The following is a 21,520-nucleotide window of genomic DNA, read 5'->3' as shown; positions in this document are numbered from 1 at the left end:
AATAGATTAAACTTTGTTTCAGGGCATCATTCTTTTCTGGTCATTGTGTGTATCTTCTAATGTCATTTCATGAATGTGAAGATGAATATGAGAATGAAAAATAACAGTTCTCAGTTTAGCGATTAATTATTTCACAAGTAATGACCAATATATGAATTTATTTGGTAAAGGCATCTTTTGGTATTTTGTACAAAAAGAAAAATATATATAACCCAACTAATATCATAGCGAAAACATTCATGATGTTGATAGAAATTAATGCTTTAATGGTAATCTGACATAAGGACGAAGTCAACCATACACAGTATATAGCTATATGCCATAGGAATATGGGTTTTCCACTACTAAACAAGAATAGATAAAACACAAACATTCCTTAAAAAGAATATTATATATACTGAAATACCATGTAATGCCAGTTTATATGATTAAAAGCAAGAAGAATAGTCTTGGAACACAAAATAATAAAATGAGGCATAAACTATATGTTAAAACTGGCAAACATGCGAGAACACATAATTAGATAGGAAAACAATGCAAAAAGTTATACACACATAATAAACTCAAATAGAGTTATGAAGCCAATGATACAGAAATAATAACAAATTTAAACTGAACAATAATAAAAGAAATAACAGAGATACTTTCTGGATAAAGGAAAGAAAGAATAGAACAATCTAGCTAAAGTAAAATATATAAATATGCTAAAAATATAGAAAAAATAATTAAAGTTAATTATTTAGATATGAAACTGCTATTAATAACTAAAAGAATCAAAGTTAGAGTAGCCGGGAGACAAGAACAATCAGTGAATGCAGAAAACAGCATAAAATATAAAACAGATGAAAACAAAATGTATAATATGTGTAAAAAAAATAAATTGGATAGTATTCAGAATTTATAACAAAATTCATTAAAAAACAACAATAGGATGATCATTTCCTTTTCTGACAAAGAAAACTAGTTATGAGGACTGACAAATTTTATTAAAAAGCAAAAGCAGCATTAAGCTAAGATCATTTTACCACAGAAGAATAGCAATTCAGACAAATTCACAAATTATAATAATCTAAGAACAACTTAAAAACTTTGTTTTTATTTTGCAGTAACCAACAAATTTAAAGACTTTTAATCTAAGCATAAATATGCCATAAATAATTTTTATATGCCATAAATATTTTTGTAGAAATAAACATAAATAATATTAAATAAATAGAATTGCTCTTATTGAAATATGAGAGTCTGTAATAAAAGACAAATTGAAGAAGAAAAAATAACTTTAACAAAGAAGAAATTTAGAAAAATTTATTCTTAAAAAATTGTGGCCAATCAGATGAGTGAAATAAAAATACAAAAAGACAACTTATATTAGGAGAAACATGATTAGTTTACAAGAAGATCATAAGAAACAAGAAATGAAACATGTAACGTATTCTCTCAACGTACAATTGCGAAAAGGTTTACTTACCCTATATTTCATTTGTGAACTTCTTTGTTTCCATGCAGTCATAACTATTGTTTCTTATTTGAACTTATTTGTTTCCATGCAGTTCAGAACTATTTTATGAAAATTAAGAATTTCCTACATCAAATTATTTGATTTGCAAGACCTCATATATTTCTAAATTGCTCACACAAAATTAGTACAGCCCGTGAACAATGCAAACATTAAAAAGAATTTAAGCGATACAGTAGCCCAAACAAGGACAAAGGTTGAAATAAGACATAGAAAATAGCAGTTATTATTCAAATTTGTATGAAAAGTCCTTGAGAAAGTAAATTCTTCTTTAAATGAAAGACGGTTATGTATATAAAAATCAAAAATGTAATGAAAGTACAAAAAACACAGAAGAAAGAAACTGTATTTGTTATTACGACTTACTTTTGCATGTAGAATAATTTCCTTTTCGGTTACTGTACTACCCCATCCAACCTAGAACAAATTTTTAGGTTAAAATTATTTATACAAAACTAATATGTATACGAATCTTTTCACTTTATAAAATTGTATGTATGAAATATTTACCTTCGCTAAATCTCTTTTTACAGAAACTGTGCAGATCAAATTTCTAATCAAATTTAATTGTTCACTTAGTACTCATTAGCAAGTAATGCTTGGTAAATTCAAAAATTATAACGTTCAGTAAATTTTTATACGATGTACACTCTACCTTGACTCGAATACAAAAGGCGATTATGTTATTACATAGATTTGGGGTTTGATACTTTATTGATTCACACAGATTAGTTTCGTATGCTCTGTATTTCACCACCTTATAAAGCCACTTACAACACATCGGATAGTCTGATAAAAAGACGTGGCGGACGGGGAGTAACAGACGAGAAACGCAAGCAGTGGCACCAACTCTGGATGTAGCAACATACCAACATGACATTTATCTCAACAGATTAAAGAGTACTAAACTCTATGACGATGCGCTAGTGTGATATAATAACGACAGTGAGGTAGCGTGGCTTGCTGATTGGTTCTGCTTCAGGACTATAAGTGAGACCTGTGTACGATCGCTGGGTAAATCGGTCACTTTGCGATATGTTTATGAAATCTAAACGCAATTCTTTTGTTAACATTTTCATAATTGTACTTCAATTTTAGGATTAATTAAACAAATATTTAATAACTATTTTAATATCGATTACTATAAATAACGATTATTATAGTGCGAAATTTTATGTGTATATAGTATGCTAAAATATGTAAAATAAAATATATAAATGTGTGCATATGCAATAGATATTACATGTGTGTGTACCTACATTCAAAAAACGTAACAGTTATACAATATTTTAGATTACGAATTTAGTTTTAATCGTTCATTATGTTCTTTTATTACAATTTAATTGTCAATTGAAAATCGATGCATAAGATTCATAAGGGAAGGATCTTTTAAAGTTAGATCTTTAAAAGAGTTACATTTGAAGAGATTTTGTTTGGCAAATACATTAGCTCTACCACGAAATGAGAATAGTTTAGCTTCACGTAAGGAGATGTTAGTATACTGTGTAACTTGTAATATGTAACGCTACGACACATTTCGTTGAATGTATTTAATAAAATAGGATTGATATTACCACGTAGAAATTTAAGAGACAAATACTCTATACCGTCAATTCTCGGCAAACAACTGATTAGAAGAGCATTATTTTTTTTTTAATTTATTTAATTTGTACTTTATAATTTGTCCAGTTGGACATTCGGTAAATTTTTTCTAACTTATTGCTTTATTCTCTCTTTTCTATTTTCATCTTCGATTTCTTTTTTTTTTTATTTTGCGTAACACACACATGGTCAGATGTGCGTCGTATTGAAAGATGCCTACAATGTGGATATATATCAGTTAGTAATGAATGCTAAACAAATAATTATAAAGTTTACCTGTTAAATTTTGATAGAAGATAATGTACAAATACAAAAGATGTAACACTTGATCGACCATTGATTTATGTAGTATCTAAATGGGTCTTAGAGGAAAGGACAAGTAATGATGTTTTGATTTAATAAATGATATTCGAAGCAACGAAATGATTACAATGCTGTTGTACGTCCTATTCTCACAGGCGGCTTTCGACTTCCCAATTCATACTCTTCCGCTTCCACACTCGCTCGCTCTCGCCTCTCAACTCACACTCTGCACACTCTGCACACTCTGCACACCTTTGGCATCCGTCCACTCCGGCATCTCCACTAACACTCTCCCTAACGTCTCTTTGCCTTTTTCTGTCCTTCGGAACAGGTATCCCGAAACGCCCGTGGTCAAGGTCACGCAGGTCCTTTCCACGAAAACTGTCCACTTAAAAAGACCCAACGGTACATTGATAATGAACGGTACTTTGTTTACGGTTCGGCCGATACCTTAGGCCTTTTGGCCCTGATACTACATTTATTTATGGTAAATATTTTATATATGCTTATATAACTAAAGATTTTGCTTAAGTTATTCTAATATGAAACAGATATGTTTTATATAATTTAACCTATATTATTGTGGTATACCGAATATATCAAACCATATGTATAAAAGATAAATAGATGAGATCATAGATCTAGACGATCTAAACGTAGGTCTAGATCGTAGATAAGAGAAATAAATGTGTAATATGTATTAAAAAGTACATATTACGTATACAAATAAAAATACGTGAATAACATTCACGTACTGTTACATGCGTTGCCATTCCACACTTTTCTTATTCTTCTTTTTATATTTACTATTACTTGAATATAGAATTATAGAAAACGTTTAAAAATACAAAAGTACAAAAATATAGAAAATATAAAAATGTAAAAATAAAAATTTCAAAATTACAGAAACTCAGAGTAAACATTAATACTTATATTCCACACTCGTCTTGTATTACATATACATTTTTTAAATTATATATGTGAACCAAAATAGAATATATAAAGTATATTCTATATAATATGTTTCATATCCCACATTTTTCTTAATCATCACATTTTATCTCAGACATTTTCTTTTCACAGTTTCCCCAGAATTTTCTTCTGAACCTCTACCAAGTTGCATATCACTTTTTTCTTTCCTCTTTTTCTTCTCCCCCACCCCCTCATACGAGGCCTAATCAAAAAGATCGTTGAATTTTTGTCTTATTTGAGAAAATATTTATTTGTTCGTCTATATTTAAGTTATTCCCTTTGAAAATGTTGAAGTAACTACTTCAAGAAAAACTCTACATCTTTATTTATGTATATCCGTGACCTAGAGACCTGTATTACGCAGAAAATAGAATTTAGCAAAACAAAATTATTCTAAATAAAGAGAGGTCCATATTATTGTACCCTTGAATATACATTTATTTTGGGTTAGAAGGTCTAGGAACAAAGGAACTAATAAATAGGTGTCTATTTATGCTCCTTGTTGTCTTTCGCTAAAACTATAAGGTTAATTTTTTTGGTAATGTCCTTTTGCTATAACTGAACGTGCTCCCTATCTATTGTATTGTATTGTAACACTAAGAGAATAAGGATCTGGATCAGCATAAATTTATACTTATACTTTTATTTATTTCAATATATTTTTCTATTACAAATTCATCCACTCGCTCTTCTATCAGTCAACCTCAACAGAATACAATATATTTTTGCCAGCGTGTCATTCAATCACTAACACATTTCTGAAAGCACTTTCTTCTATAGTGCATAGTTCGCATAACGATTTTTGTTTTATTTTTTCATTCTGGAGAATAACAAATAATCGCAAGGGAGTGATCAGGTTGTAGGGGCGGAGGAGTCAAAGGACGACGTGAATCGTGAGCGACTCATGTTGTTTTGCCTCGGGGCATTGACACAGCCTTGAATGTCGCAGCTACATGCAACCGTCGAACGAAGATGAATTTGAATTTTCCGACTCTCCCCCGACCAGTATAAATATACGGACGCGATCGCGAGCGAAACAGTATCTAACAGTATCTAACAGTATTTAACAATATCTCTGAGTATCTCCGAGTATCTCCGAGTATCACGAGTATCTACCGAGTTACGCGACGAGCATTAACGAGTATTTATCCGCGATTTCATTTTGCAATTTATACTTTGTACTAATGACTCACATATACAGGCTGTACATTAATTTATTATTTTAAATATATTTGACGGTTTCAACAACGAGCAATCTCGTCCTTTAAACCTCGCGTACTAATTATCCTCTACAGATAAACCTCTACAAGGTGAATATGGTGACTGTAAATGTCATTTTTTACGAGAAACTCCCGAGTCAGTAGTGACGCATGAGCTGATATGTTTTAGTAGTATAATTTCTACAAATTATCGTTTTACAAATCCTTCGAATTGCTTCTTACAATTGACGTGATACGCTCAAATAGTATTCTCTATGGATCGTAACATATTGTGATAAAAATTTATGAAACACAATACCATGGTAATCGAAAAAGAAGCTGTGAGAAGGATTGAACGTTTGATCTCACTGCCATGTTTTCCTCGATCGTGGTTAACTTGAAAATTTCCATTGTGATACTTATGATCTTCATACAATAATAATAAGAGGATACAGTAGAAATAAAAAAATTTCGAAATATTAACAAAAATATATTTACTTATTTCTTATACTTGAGGTGATATTAAACGTATTGGTTATTAAAGAGACGAGTGGAAATTTGTAATAGTCAATTATATTGAAATTGCTTCAAGTACATGCACAGAGATAGTGTAGGTCAGTTGTAACTGTCGTTCGTATGACTCGTTATGATAATTAGCTATATAATTCACTATACTGGTTCGCTTTGTAGACTGTCCTAGAGAGAATGCTCGTCTGTTTATATTGTCCGGCGGACTTATAGAAGGTCGTATTTGGTTCAGGTTGACGATTACTCATAACGGCGATACTGTTTTTGTCTGGAGTTCGTTTATTCTAGAATTTCGCAAATCCAAAACAGCGTTAATACTCCGAGATACAACAATATGAGTCACTGCCGGTTTGAATTGTCCTATGACTCATGTGCCGCTACATACTAATATTATAGTAAACTATTGCATCCTATGTTGGATTAATAGGAAAATTAACAATTAAATGCATGAATATTCATATTATTTAATAAAATAATAAAAAATTAACGGTAACATTTTTTTAATTAACATCTTTCGGAAATTCGCTTGATATTTATAAATTGCGAATTTTATAATCTGTCCATAAAAAGTGTACTTGGCAAAAAAAAATTAATGTTATAGGGATAGTAATAGGAACATTGATATACAATTTCCGTCGTCATTTGTAAGAGTACTATTAAAGTAAGCAGCATCTGCTTGTCCACCCTATGAATCTAGAATTAATAAGAACTTAGTGTTTCCACAATATGGACTGATTATATTTGATATCTTCCCAATTAATGGGTATTGTCTAAAACATCAAAATATGGGTTGGTTTATTTTTGTCCTAGATTCATAAGAAAAACTTTTGTCGGAACCGATGACCCAACGATGCTGACCTCTCATTGTTAGGCTGCAGAAGTTTATGCATTACAATATACAGTAAATATGCAGGGTGCTATGCGATATATATATATACAAAGTGCATGCAGGATAAATTTGATAAATATGCACTTACATAGAGAAAATTGATACATCTGTGATTAATTAGTGTATTTAATATTATATTTGCATTATGCAAACTGTTATAAAAAGTAATTGTATTATACATATCTTTAACACGCAAAATGCAATGTAACATAAATACTAAATTTTAAAATTTGTTGTCGAAAGTTTTGTTGTTGAGTGGCGCTACAGCAATTATACAGATTAAGGTCCGTATCACCGATTTCGGTGATTTTTGAATGTATTGTCACAATCATGATTTTGCACACCTCTTCTATACATATAACCCTGGCTCGGCTTTAGTTTTCGAGGTATCCATGAAAAATCTTTTTACATTTGCACTTTGATGTGAGCTAGATGCCGCTTAGGTTTGCTTTATGTTTATCTACGGTCAGAATTATATTATACGCCTGTGCCACGATGCGTTTATAGCGAAGAGAAAAACAAAACCAATAATCAAATGTTTCGTATAAATCTTTATCTAATATCATGGACAGTAACGTGTATAAAAAAAAGCATAACAATAACATTTTGTAAAGGTTAAGTTATTATAAACAATTTTCAAAAATTTTGAATTCTATTTTACTGATATGTAACAAAAAGTATTCATTGGTTCGGTTTTGCACAATATTTTTAACAATATAACTTTTTAACTTTAAAAATGTTTCTATTACTCTGTCCAAAGTCCTTTAGTTTGTTGAACCAGATTAAGTCGTTTTAACATGCTTCTTATTAAGTGAGGGACTCACCACAAGAGGGGCTTCTACGTTTTATTGGTATTTTAAAATATTAAGCATTTTATAAAATGCAATGTTTCAGAAGAAGTTGTATTATTAAGACTGCTATTTTTATTATTTAAATCTATTAATATATTGGTATACTGGTATATCTTGGAAAGTAATTTAATATTAATTTACTCTTTTGCGCGTTTGAGCCTGAAAATTGGATGAAAAAAAGCTTTATAAAGGTTGTTCTCAAACCAAAATGTAATACACTTCATCTTGCAGTTTCCTTATAGATTCTATACACTCTATTTTTGCGCCTTTCGCGTCTTCGTTAATGGTGATACGGAGAATAACCTTTAAAGGCACGGTGTGGAGAAAATCGATTTGTAATGTTGTAATATTTTTGAAAATCAGGCGATCGATTCGTGAAAACTCAAGAATCGATTTGTTAAGTCTTCTTCTATATCTCCTAAAAACTCTCCGTTTCTAATCCCTCTTCTCTTTCTCTTTCTAATTTTTAACTTGCTTTTCTTTTTCTTTGTTCTCCATCTTCGCTTCTCGAAGTCCTGTTCTATTTTTCCCCGAAGTACCCGTCCTTCTCTATTTATATCGTTCGACCGACTCGCAGTAAACACAGAAAAAGTCAAACCATCGGTTTGTGTTTTAAATTCTATAGAATTTACATGTATAGGATATTCATTTTTTATAGGAAATATGACCCCTATACGTTTATACGTTTATAGGAAATATGACCCTTATACGTATAGTTAAAGACTATAATTACACCCGCGAAACCATTAAATTCCTGTCTCAACGCAGTTCTTACACGGAGGGCAGTTTACGAGCAATTCGCATTTATAGGTTAAATTCAGATGCTCTGTACATCAGGATCCTAAAATCGGTAGTCTGTCGAATAAGGAATAACGAATAAAATTTGATTTTTATATAGAAAGCTGCTGGCAGCGTGGGTTTCGGTGATTTTTCACTATGTCGTAGAAATCGACGTTTTGAACAACTTTTTCCTCTGCATGTTACCACTACTCGGCCTTACTTTGCGAGATCTTTGCAAAAATCTGTCGGTACCACCACTACGGTGAATGATACATATAACTGTGTGTCTGTAACACCGTATATGTTTGTATTGTTTGTCAACTACTCTCCGGTGGCCGAATTTAGAAAGCTAATGTAAACCTAACTGTCACCTTCCAATCACATGCAATATATATACGAAGACTGGGCGAACTTGGACTGGTAATCCACGGATCCTCCGAGTTATAGCCGCTTGCAGAACTGCGTAATAAAAATTATTATTATTAATGGTATGAGTTAGGTTTAGAATAATCCAAGTCTTTTAAATTACAGTTTATATCGAGCTTTATATTTTATTGTTATTATTTCAAGTTAAATACATTTCAGCCAATATCAGCAATGATTCTTACAGTCTCGAATACGCAGTTGTAAATTATTAATTAATTTTAGATTCGGAAAGTAGAGTTCAAAAACAAAAACATCAATGTCTGATGGATGTAAATAAACAAATCGCCAAGTGACACGAGGAACAAAGCGGCGAACGTGTCAGCTATACTTGCGACTTTGTTAGAAATATACATGTAGTGTTACCGACAGTTTTTTGCGAATATCTCGGAGACGAAGACCAAGCGGCAGTAAAATGCCAAGGAAGAAGTGTTGAAAATGTTGATTTCTACAGCATATCATGGAAATTCAAGCTGCCGGCAACTTCTTAAATAATTTATTATCTAAAATTTTATTCTCATTCTTATTCATTATTCATTAATTTTTTCTTTAAAAAGAACATTTATTCGTCCGTTTTTTTCTAAATAATTATGTTCGATACATTATAGAGAAACTTTTTATTCGTCTTTATGCAATAAAAACTTCTTCTCTCTTATGAATTGATTTCAATGTATCATTCTACAACTGGTAAAGACGAATAATACACAAAATAAATCATAAATAACTCGAAAATAAGATCACATCGCGTATATGTATATTTATATAAACTTCTTTTCTTGTTTGCCAAATTTGTTTCTGCTATATTCGTTACGTACAATAAAATATCCTGTAGAATTTTGGTATTACCCCTTCTATCTGAAGTATTGAGATACAAAAATTGCTTTTAAAATATTCTTGTGGGCAATATATATTGTTGACAGTGAGTAAAATATGTACATATACATCGTACATGTATAATACGGCTTTGTATACACTGTTGCCCAAGATTATAGTTTGGTCATGTGGGGGTTAGAGAATTGTTACGTATAGAGTATCTTCTTCGATATAGCTATAAGCATTGTAGCGGTTTATGCCATGTATTATACTTACGTATGTGTGTAGCAGTTACGCAATTTTCAGTGGCGATTGCAGATATAGCCTCCATTTTTTGCCAAATATCTCTAGCATTACTTATGCTTCAAGGAGAGAACAATCATTAAATCACCTATTTTCTGTAAAATATTGTACAATTATTACATAGTATGGAATATATTTTGCAATTACATATTTTATCCATTTTGATATATAATATCTGTATAAAAATCAGCAGCGTAATAGTGACAATTTTCGAGATGTAAAATTGTTATTGTATTGTAGCAAAATTGAAATATTAGGTCGTCCGAAAAATTACATTACATATTTTATCCATTTTGATATATAATATCTGTATAAAAATCAGCAGCGTAATAGTGACAATTTTCGAGATGTAAAATTGTTATTGTATTGTAGCAAAATTGAAATATTAGGTCGTCCGAAAAATTTGTTTCGTTTTATAAGGAAATAATGGATGCACGACGTCTTTCGTTTTATTTCGTTATATTATTTTATCGAATTCCGTACGATCCATTTTGTTTTATCAGGATAAAAATCACAACGTTTGAGTCATTAGGTTTCATGTTTGTATAAAGATGCGTTGTTGTAAAAGACGTGTCTGTAAAAGAAAGACACTTTTCTGACGACCTTATATAATCGGTGCAGAGACATTTGCGCAGCGTACAGGATTCGCTTGTAGTCCAGAAACGTAGACAATGAACAAGCAGTACGAATCTGCCTTTAATAGAGACGGTATTGTTCAACAGTCTTTCGTATCCGAAACGCGATAGTGCGGACGTGCTACGAAATAGTTACCTATTTAAACGTTACAATTTTTGTGTTTATCAAGTGTTTGTGCAATTGGTAAGAAGTGCTAGTTGCTAGATAAAATATAAAATCTGGTTATTCGAAAGTTGACTTGCAATTTTTTATAAAAAGAATTTATTCAGGATAAATACTTTATACCTGTAAATTTTATGAATTAAAAACTTTCTGTGGCTTATTTTAATCTAATAACTTTATTCTGTCTCTAGGATGGGTCAAACGGCAACCAGATAGACTATTCCACATGTGGAAGTAAGTCGTAGAAACCAATACAGTTTTCTTATTTATTTTTCTTTTTTCTTATTTTTATCATATTTTTCGTCTCTAATGTACTACTTGCATTTATACATTTATATTAACATAAGAGTGATGATATACATATTTATATTTTAGTTTTAATTAAACGTATGTATTATATTTTTTTATATAAAAGTTAGGTCGTTCTTTCTACTTTATTTTCTTCCGCTAAAAAACATTTTCATCAAAGATAATGCTTGCTGAGAACCAAAAATAATGGTTACTAATAACAGAACTTAACGTATAATTATTTGTTGAAATTTGTTTAAGAATCCTCCCCTGATGCACTTCGTGATACACAAAGAAGCTTATTCCAGTAACACAATTCTCCATATATTTTTTTTCATGCTGTTATGGTAAGTTTTTTCCCTACTTCTTTTTGATTATCGACTATTACTGTATTATTTGCTATAATGTCTGCATTTTAATTGCAAAATGCATTGTTTCATTTAAGAAACGTGGTACAATATATTCATTCGTTATCTTTCTTATTTATTAACCAAAAATTATGAATGAAATAAAACAAATCTCAGTTCTCAGATTCTGATTTAAATAATATACCGAGTCTAATATCTACAAAATAGTCTGAAACTTTCAATTTTTCTATGCATTTTATGTGTAGATATTTTATTACACGTAGAAATTTATTATACATAGAAACCTAACCTCAATATTTAACCAATGTCGAAACAATAAGCGGTAGAATATCTCACGTGATATTGATGTCATCAAAAATAGTTTTAACAAAATTTGTTTAGTTCGAAAGAAGACATCACATACGGTACAAATTACCTTTCTGTAGATCCAGTAGTAGGGTCCCATTTCAACTTCATTTTTGCAAATGGAATCATATATTTTTTAATACATTCATCGATCTATTTTTGTATTCCTTATGAAAAGATTAAAAGGAACTGTTAGTTCACCAGGTATCTTAACTTAAATTCGTCGTATGAAAGCCAGGTAAGGACGCGAAACGGTACTCTTGTGTTTGCGGTGTCCTTGTCTTTTTTATGTTTCAGCATAAACACAATACCGCTTTGTGTCCTACGCTTATCTTTCATACGACGAATTCAACGTAAGATATAATCTAAACTAACAGTTTTTCGACATAAATAGGTTAATACTTTTGTATACGATATGAAACGTTACGATATTGGTTACACCACTGTTGCTTACAAAACACGAGTTTCGACTGATCGGTAGTAAAAAAAAGAGAATAATAACAAGACGTAGAGCACATCAAAATCAGCTTCGCGATTAACATTTTAAATGAAATTGTATCACCGTTATCGATATGATTGACGATTGATTGTGTTTCACGCAATGTAATTTTTTTGAAAGCAAAAACATTTCAGTCACGGTGTCTACTCTCAATTTTCCTGCACTTTTCTCCCGTGGTTGACAGAACATTCATAAGCATCTGTTTCCTTCCATTTTTTATGGTCTGGAGTTTCCTCCCTCTCCTTCCAATAATAAAATGAGCGTCAGAAAGCAGATTTTACAATTGGATCGATTATTTTATTCCTGTATTTCCCAATAAACATATTGAGTCTAAATAATGAAGAAAAATCTCTCTTCTTCCGAGAATCATCATCACAGACAGTCGATTGCATCGGCTCATTCCCTGCTGCGGTGTTTTCTTTCGATTTTCGAGGTGAGAGAAAAGGATTGTTGGTTTTGAATATGAAAGTAGAAGCAATGTGCTACACTTGACCAAAACTAAATGCTAGAATTATATATTTTAGTTGAAATATGATCTCAAATGTTAGGAAATAACGTAGTATACTGACGAAAAAATAAAGCGCTACAGAAACCTCTCGAAACGAATTTCTTTGTGTTTGCTGTTACTTTTCTAGCGATATATCTTTTTCAAATTCCGATTGCCGTTCATAGATTGCAGCATTTAATAACAGGAGTACCTTCATTCGATTTTCTGATTCTCTTGAGTGTGACATTTGGCGTCAGTCACTGATGTTTTCACCGGTTGAATGGGCGAACAGCAGGCTATTCTTCCATTTACACGATGGTTTCCTTTTGGTTGAATTTACTTTTGTGTTCTTGATCTTGAACTAAGATTTAGCACCTGTTCTCCTGAGAGCGTATGTTTTGCTGCTCCTTCTGGTTGTTTATTTCTGGGTCACGTACGAATTCCCACGTTGACCGTTTTACTAGTTCGACTCGGCATTCGGTCATCTGTGTCTCATACATATTACCTTTTCTTTTCGCGAGGAGGGGAAAATGCTATTACGCATACCCAGTGACCCGTGTCACAGGGTTGTGGAAGATAATTGGTGGTGTGTTTTAAATGACGAGATATTTTGATATTGAAAACCGTCAAATATATTTTAAGATAATAGATACAGAGAATGTTCGCCAAGATGCTCGGTACTAACTGATTCGCTAAGACTATATATTGATCGCTATTAAAATCGCTCGAGACTGAGACTGAAAAACTGGTCACGTTACGATCGCGTTCGTTTATTTTGTAGAGGACAGGTATATAGGATGTTTGATCTTGAGATTTATTGGAGGTTATCGTTTGTTGTCGTAACCGTCCGAATATATTTAAAAATAATAAATTAATATACAGCCTAAAATCGCTGAGTCGTTAGTATTGAGTATAAATCGCAAAATAAAATCGCGGATAAATATTCGATAAATGCTCGTCGATAACTCGGTAGATAATCCGTGATAACATTTAGATCGCTCGTTGATACAGGAAGATGCTCGTAGATTCTTGTAGATACTAAACTCTTTTCAGTTGCGTCGGTTTATTTATACTGGTTGGGGGGGGGGGAAGATTCAAATTCGTCTTTGTTCGACGGTTATGGTTATGCGTAGCAGCGACATTGTTTTGCCCGGAGTCTATTCGTTCTTACATTACTTGTGTCCTAACGATGTTGGTACTCTAAGGAGAAACAACAATATGATTGTCATCTAGCTCACGTGCCGCTACATATTTATATACAATTGAGTATACGAACTTGAAGCTTTATGAAAATATTACTTTTCTTAATTTCGAAAAGTGTGCAAAAGTCAAGCCTCAAATGTTTATTAGTTCTCGCAAAAGTTATCTAGCAAATAAAACGGCGTTTTATTTGATCCTGATTTCTACAATTTCTGCACCTTGCACAGCGACTGATAGCAACTCAATTCTATTCTTTCTATTGGTTCTCTACACAAGAGTTGCATTATTATGTGCTATTAAATAACTATATTAAATAACTATTAAAAAATGGCTTCATAAGCTAATAATAGAGAAGGAACATCCGAAATTTTACTCCCTTTGAAGTCTGACGTGGCTCACAGTAAAGTTTGTATTTTTCTACAAATCTAACAAAAGCTACATCGTATCACAAAACTAAGGTTCCATTAGTTAAGAAATCATTTTTAGTGAACTATTCTGAATACTCTTAAATAGATGTAAGAATTCGAAAAGAAAATGAACTTCCCGGGCATTGGTCATAAAAGAAGCTTTCTGACGCGTAAGATACCATCTGGTGTCATCCAAATATCGAGCCTGCTTCCGGTAAATACCGTATATAGATACCGCAGTATTGGTTGTGTGGATCGTCCATCACGGAGATTTTCAAATCTCCCCTGATGTTTGTCTGAATCTGAAATGGATTTCTTTTTTTTGGTAGCTGCGTGAGTTTTGTTTTGAGTGGAACCTCTGACTGAAATTATGCACACTAAGGGTCTTTGGTCGGTGTTGAAAGTCAAGCTTTTGAGAGATAAAGTTGGTAATAGCGGAACATATATCGCAGATATTCTTGCTCAGCTCCTGAATAGTTGCATCTTCAGCTATTAGTAGTTAGAAGTAGTTAATGATATATAAATAAATAAATAAATAATAGTCAATAAATAAATAACAATAATAATTTAACATTTAAAATGAATAATAATAAATAAGTAAATAAATAATAATATTTTGTTCATCCATCTAAAAATACGTTGCACATCTCTATAGAGCTTCTTAAAACATTCATAACAATCGTGTTCATTTCACTTTTCGTGACGCCATGTTCCCTTAAAATTTCGATGGTTTTTGGCGTTATGGCCCCTCTACTTCCCAAGACCACGGATGAAATCTCTCCATCGTCCACACTGTATTTTGCCATTAGGTTGTACAGGCATAGAAAGTATGTGTTGACCTTCTCCTTCTCCGCTTTAAGGAAGCAATCTCCACGAGAATTCATTCCTCGTTTCTAACTACGAGGTCCGGATTATGCAGATTACCTCCTACTTTTATCGTAGGCTCGACAAATACTTCACTGTTCTTATTTAATTTATTCGCGAGGTGAGACTTCATCATATCGTGTCTTCTTATTCTTAGATCTTTGGTGTATTGGCACAACCCTAAGATGTGTCCTAGGGTTTCTGGTTGGGCACGATACCTCCTGCAAGCTACGTGTATTATTTTGTCGGCCCGTGCCAATACAGTTTTTGTACCAAAGGTGTTCGTCCTTAGTCTCAGTGCATCTATAAATCTTGATGACTTGAGCAAATTATACTCCTTCAACCACACGTTATCGATCTTTTCTCTTGAGAAGTCTTTGACTCCTTGGCCCTGACTCCTCGATTCAGACCACTGCTTTACGTATTCTCTCTTTAGCCTCTTTCTCGCTTTTTCAATGTCCTCAGAAGTGGCCGGCCAATTAATCCTTAGGAACTTCGCTATTTTCTTTCATTTTTATCTTCCTCGTTGCTTATGAAGCTAGACGCCGCTGGATTCAGTGAGTTTTTTAGGGTAGCTAAAGCTTCTTTAGCGCTCTTTAGGGTACCGAGTTTCACAGTGTCCTCGTCCTTCGTTTGTTATAATGTCTTCAACCCGCTCTGGCGCGCAGTTTGGGTCAACGAGATAGCACCCGTCCTCTGTCTCTTGGGCACTCTCCTGACGACCAACGTGTTCATTCCTTACAGCTTTTCTCTTACTTCTTTTTTACTCGACCGCTTTGCTAGTTAAATACTTATTTATTTCTACGTTGAGGTATTTATAATTCTTAAAATTTTGTTCAAGTTCCCTCAGGAGAGTGATCTTTTCTACCGACCACACTCTACTTTCTTGATTAGTGGAGTGTACTTTCGGACGTTCGCGGGGAGACGCGATCTCGAAGAAGCGCGCCAAGGGAGTCGTAAATTCCCGTTACGACTTGACTAATCGACGGCACGAATCGTTCTATCCCTTATTTCTTGTGGGATAATAAGGATGGTTGATTGAATAAAACGCTGCTAGTAACAGGTTACTATATATTCGAATGATCCAACAACTTCAGTGTGATACAAGATTGAGTATTTGAAGTGACAACTCCGAATGAGTACGACCTGAGACTCCTTTCGTGTTGACGACGGTGCTGATATATATTCTGTCGATTGACTGTCTTCGACTTGTAGATTATGCTTGACTTCCGACTCTTGCTGTTCCTTGCACTGTCCTCTGATTCGAGTTAATGTAGACTAACTGATAAGCTTTAACTGTTACTTCAATGTGACTGTGGAACAAGTCTAGAGCGCAAGTAGAAGAAGTTGAGTTGACTCTCCTGATGTCATAGAAGAAGTATAGAGATGAACTGACTGCTCTGTTATGATAGCGGAGTTCGTTCTTGTGTAATTACGGAGGAAAGCTCGGTGTGGGTGTGTCTTTTGAATTAAGGACGTGGATTAGGTGTTCACACTTTTCGTTAGAAAAGTGAGGGTAACGATCCGCGATGCCCATTGGTTATAGCTAACGTTAATAAATGAAGATTGGAGGGGCAAGCCTCCTACCGACGTGACTCGGGGTTGACCTTGTTCATAGGAAAACCCGGCTATTCCGTTAGACAAATATTCACCTTTCCGTTAGGTAACTACCCGCTTTCTCTGTCATTTGTAAGAACGTGCAATAAACCTAAGGACTGTTTTAATTACCAGATATAAACCGAAAATACCTGCAGGATTAAAGGTACCTGCAAACTAATAAGATTCGGTTTATGGTGAGGCCTTAGGTTTATCGAGGGTCTGTCTAATGGTGCTTGGGCCTTGACGGTCAGACAATGAAGGACATCGCACGAACCATTTCACGCGACATAACATGGAGTCTGTTATTCCTCTTCTCTTAACATTTCTGACGGCAGGGTGCGCATGCCACTCATGCATCTATAACCCTCTTTGGGTCCCGAAACTCATGGGGCAAGCATCGCATTTGAATCGACCCTCACTGCACTCTGTAGGGTCGCTACATTTCAGTATATGGCATCTCGCCCCATGGAGCTTTGGAAAGATTCTCCCACAATTTATGCATCCCCATTGAATGGGAGTATCGACATGAAGCAAATTAATGTGCTTGTCTAGGTCTCTCAACGTCATAAAGAAAAGGTGGACTTCCCTTTTCTCGCAGACAGGACAAGCGAGCATATCGCCCATTAATGGGACCAAAATCTTAAAGCAACTAATATCCAGAGACATAGACCAGTCGTCAACTATGGTCCCCTCCGAAACGGGTAAATCCGCCACAGCGCTTCTGGGACCGAGAAGCGTTGCGTCCGAGGCTTCTTCATTATTACTATTTATCTTTAACAAATAGTTTTGTTTCCAATCAAAAAAGTTTCCAATCATTCCATCTCATAAATCAAATTCTTGCGAAATCGTCAACGATTCCCATCAAAGGAACAGATTCCTTTTATATTTGAGGTCTCCAATTCTTTACAGTACAAACCGTTGTATCGGCAAGCCGACTCGATTTCCTTTGTGTCTTCCGCTCTTTCGTCGCCACATTCCGTTTAGCCATGTACGCCGCGTCCAGAGGACTATTCCGACACGGCGGACATGTTACCGGCGGTACCACAGGGAGGTAGGAGTGCGACTTGAGCAAGTGAGACGTCTCCCTGCCCCTGAGCAACTATGACTCTCCAAAGAACTCACAGCACGACCGTTAAATAGCGGCGTGCTGCTTACAACCTGTGGAACCTCTAAAACGAGGCTCCATACTTCCGAGGTACCCCCTCGTAGGGACTTATAACTACGTTCATTTATAATTGACATATGTCAGTAACAATAAATATATATAATAACATAAACTGATAAATAAATAATAGATATAGCACACCATATATAAATAAATAAATAAATAAATAAATGATTAGACTAGTCAATAAATATAAATAAACTAGTAATCATATTAATAAAGAAATAAAACTAAAATAGTAGTAGTTAAAACAAATAAATTAAAAAAATCGTTGTACATAATTAACATTGTCATCCATCTAAGAATATATTACACTTCTAGATGGAGTTCTCAAATACGTTCATTATTATTGTTTTTATCTTATTATTGTTTAAGCCCAGTTCATATAAAATTTCTTTGGTTCTTGTTGTAATCACCCCTCTGCTACCAAACACCACTGGTATTATCGCTCCCTCCTTCAAGCCATATATGGATTTTAGTTGTTTTAGACATGGGAGGTATTTGTCGATCTTTTCCTTGTCAGCGTTAAGGAGGTAATCTCTATTCTCGTAGCGGACTGTAACGTCGACCACGAGAATACGTTCCTCGTTTTTAATTACGAGGTCCGGTTTATACAGATTACCCCTTACCTTTATTATAGGTCCGACACACACCTCGTTTTGCTCTCTTAATTTATTGACGAGGAGGGTTTTTATCCGGGTTCATCTTGTCTTTTTATCCGGAGGCCCATAGTGAATTGACATAACCCTAGAACATGTCCTAGGGTTTCTGGTTGATTATGACACCTTCTGCACGTTACATCTGTAGCGGCATATGAGTTATAGGACGAGGTGGATTGAGAGCGACTCATGTTGTTGTTTTGCCTCTGGATATTGACACAGCCTTGACGCAGAAAACGTAATGTTAAATAAACTTCGGACAAAACAATGTCGCCGCTATATGCAACCGTTGAATGAAGACGAGTTCAAATCCCCCCCCCCCCCCCGACCAGTTTAAATAAACGGACGCGATCGTGAACAAGACAGTATATACCGAGTATCTACGAATTAACGATCTGAGATGTAAGTGTTGTCCGTGATAATTGTAGCTGCTGGCTGTAGATGTCGCTGCTGAGGTATTACTGTTTTTCTTCTAATTTAGATGCGTGGAAGAAAAATTGGGCTACGGACGCCGGGATTCGAAACTGCATCCCGAACGTTCATAACCCAAGGCGCTGACCACTGTGCTACCGTTGTCCGGTGTTAGTGTCGAGTGGCGGTATTTGTGCTGTCGAGTGCCGCTACAGTGCCCCTTACTAGTGATAACGTTTCTTCTAGATGTGGTAAAGTTTCAGCCGTTTGTTATCAAACCTGTGCAGATGTCTTCGATGTGGCGAGGATACCTGTCAGTATGGTGCGGGGCGTTCCGCGCACGATCGTAGGCCTCTGTTCCTCTTTTTAGTATGACGTGCTGGTGATGATGCCCCCGAACTTTGCAATGGCCACGTTACTTCTGGCTTGGTCGTCGTCTCGTATCCTGTCACCTGCTTGCGTGGGTCGGCGGTGAGGCGTCGAGGTTTTTGCTGAAGGAAGGGCCGTTCCGTGGTTATCGTAGCGGTAGATCCATATTGCCACAGTCTTATATTCGCGATGATCGAAGTCTCGGTAGCGCTATCACGATCACACCACTTTTCGCTGTCGATCACGTCGGGGTCACCAATTTAAGATGTAAGTACTGTCCGTGATAATTCTAGCTATTGGCTGTAGATGTTGCTGCTGGGGTATTGCTGTTTTTCTTCTAATTTAATGCGTGAAAGAAAAATCGGACTACGTGCGCCGGGATTTGAACCCGGGTCCCGAACGTTCGTAACCCAAGGCGCTAACCACTGCGATACCGTTGTCCGGTGTAAGTTAGTGTCGACTGGCGATATTTGTGCTGTCGAGTGCCACCACAAATCAATATTTACGAGATTGTCCGAGTTTTTATCCGGGTTATAGCTATCGAGATATCTGCGACCGATCATATACTATCGTTGCGAATACATTGCAGGAGCGTCTTTCAACAGTATTTATACTTATATTTATTTAAGTTATTTCAAATATATTTGATCGTTATTGTTATTCTATATTCATCGATCCTTAATCAATCCTCTACATTGGTGACCCCGACGTGATAAAGCTAACGAGATTTCAATTATCGTGATTCCGAGTGCGCTGACGATATGTCGAACAATAATAAAACAGTTACAACCAGTCAAGTAGTCCGCCTACCTCCAATGATGGTCAAGAAGATAGTGCAATGATTCTCCTTACTTGAGAGACAGTTCGCGGCAGTGGGCATCGCGGGCGATGAAGAAAAATCCACCACCCTCCTAGGGTGTCTATAACCTGAGTATCTAGAGCGAATCGAGGACATAGCGTTGAATCCCCAGGCCACCGGACAATATGAGAAACTCAAGGACGAGCTAATTCGAAATCTGGCCAAGTCAGACAACTAGTATTGTCTTTTGGTAACGGGTACTTTCCTCAGATATAGAAACCATACAGCACCCGGGTCCCCTAAGACCAATAGGGGTTGGAGAAAACGCCCAACCATCGCACAAGGCACCCAGTGCCTTGCTCCCTGGATTAGCTAAGCCTGCAGGGGCTGTCGCTCGTCTCAGGTCGAACGGGGCACATTCTAAGCCCTCCCGTCTCCCGGGACGGTTCCTCACGGTTCCTCAGCAGGTGGGACGCTGCTCATCCGCCGAAGGCCATTCGGTGGAGCCAATCACCTTAACTCGGCCCTCTTGCCAGCATCTTGGTCATCAACCATTGCCACCACAAGTCTATACCCATTAATTGGCCGAGCAGAGGGATCGCTACTCCCTCCGGGCTGTAACTCGACCGCCTGTGGTACCAACCTTAGTCATTGGTGGGACTATCATAGGAATGTACGGCCACGTCACTGCCGGCCGGTGACCTGCTAACCGTGCTCGGCAGTTTCAGATGGGACTCACGTAAGCGGGGGCCTCAAGGTACTTACGTACCCGGGAACTTATCCCGACGGTCCCATCCTTGGCATCAGGATCGTGGGTGCGCTACTACCCAAGGCCACGTAGAGAGAATGTAACCGTACTTAAACGCCTTACACTCCCGGCGACCTTCCCTGCGGTGTACATAGGGACTCACGTAAGCGGGACGCTTGTCCCGATGGTCCCCCTGGCTGCGGGAACGTGGGTTTGCCAGCCTCATAGGCTCGCAAAAGCAAGCCCTCCCTGCGGGATGGCCGAGTCAGACAGTGAGAGAGTAAGAAGGTTAATGGAAAACGAAGTGATGGGCGACAGGAAGCCGTCCCAATTCT

At 35.5% G+C, this 21,520-nt stretch overlaps 1 long non-coding RNA gene across 1 annotated transcript; it reads left to right on the top strand.

The window, feature by feature from the left end:
- Positions 1–10,551: 10,551 nt before the first annotated feature.
- LOC126926109 (uncharacterized) lies at positions 10,552–18,420 on the top strand. Its single transcript, XR_007714274.1, has 3 exons — positions 10,552–10,998; positions 11,169–11,211; positions 11,527–18,420. It is a non-coding gene; the product is annotated as an uncharacterized LOC126926109 (long non-coding RNA).
- Positions 18,421–21,520: the final 3,100 nt, after the last annotated feature.

The sequence above is a fragment of the Bombus affinis genome, chromosome 17, assembly GCF_024516045.1.
Source record: "Bombus affinis isolate iyBomAffi1 chromosome 17, iyBomAffi1.2, whole genome shotgun sequence".
In the NCBI taxonomy this organism is placed as follows: Eukaryota; Metazoa; Arthropoda; class Insecta; order Hymenoptera; family Apidae; genus Bombus; species Bombus affinis.
This window is presented reverse-complemented; position numbering and strand designations above follow the sequence as displayed.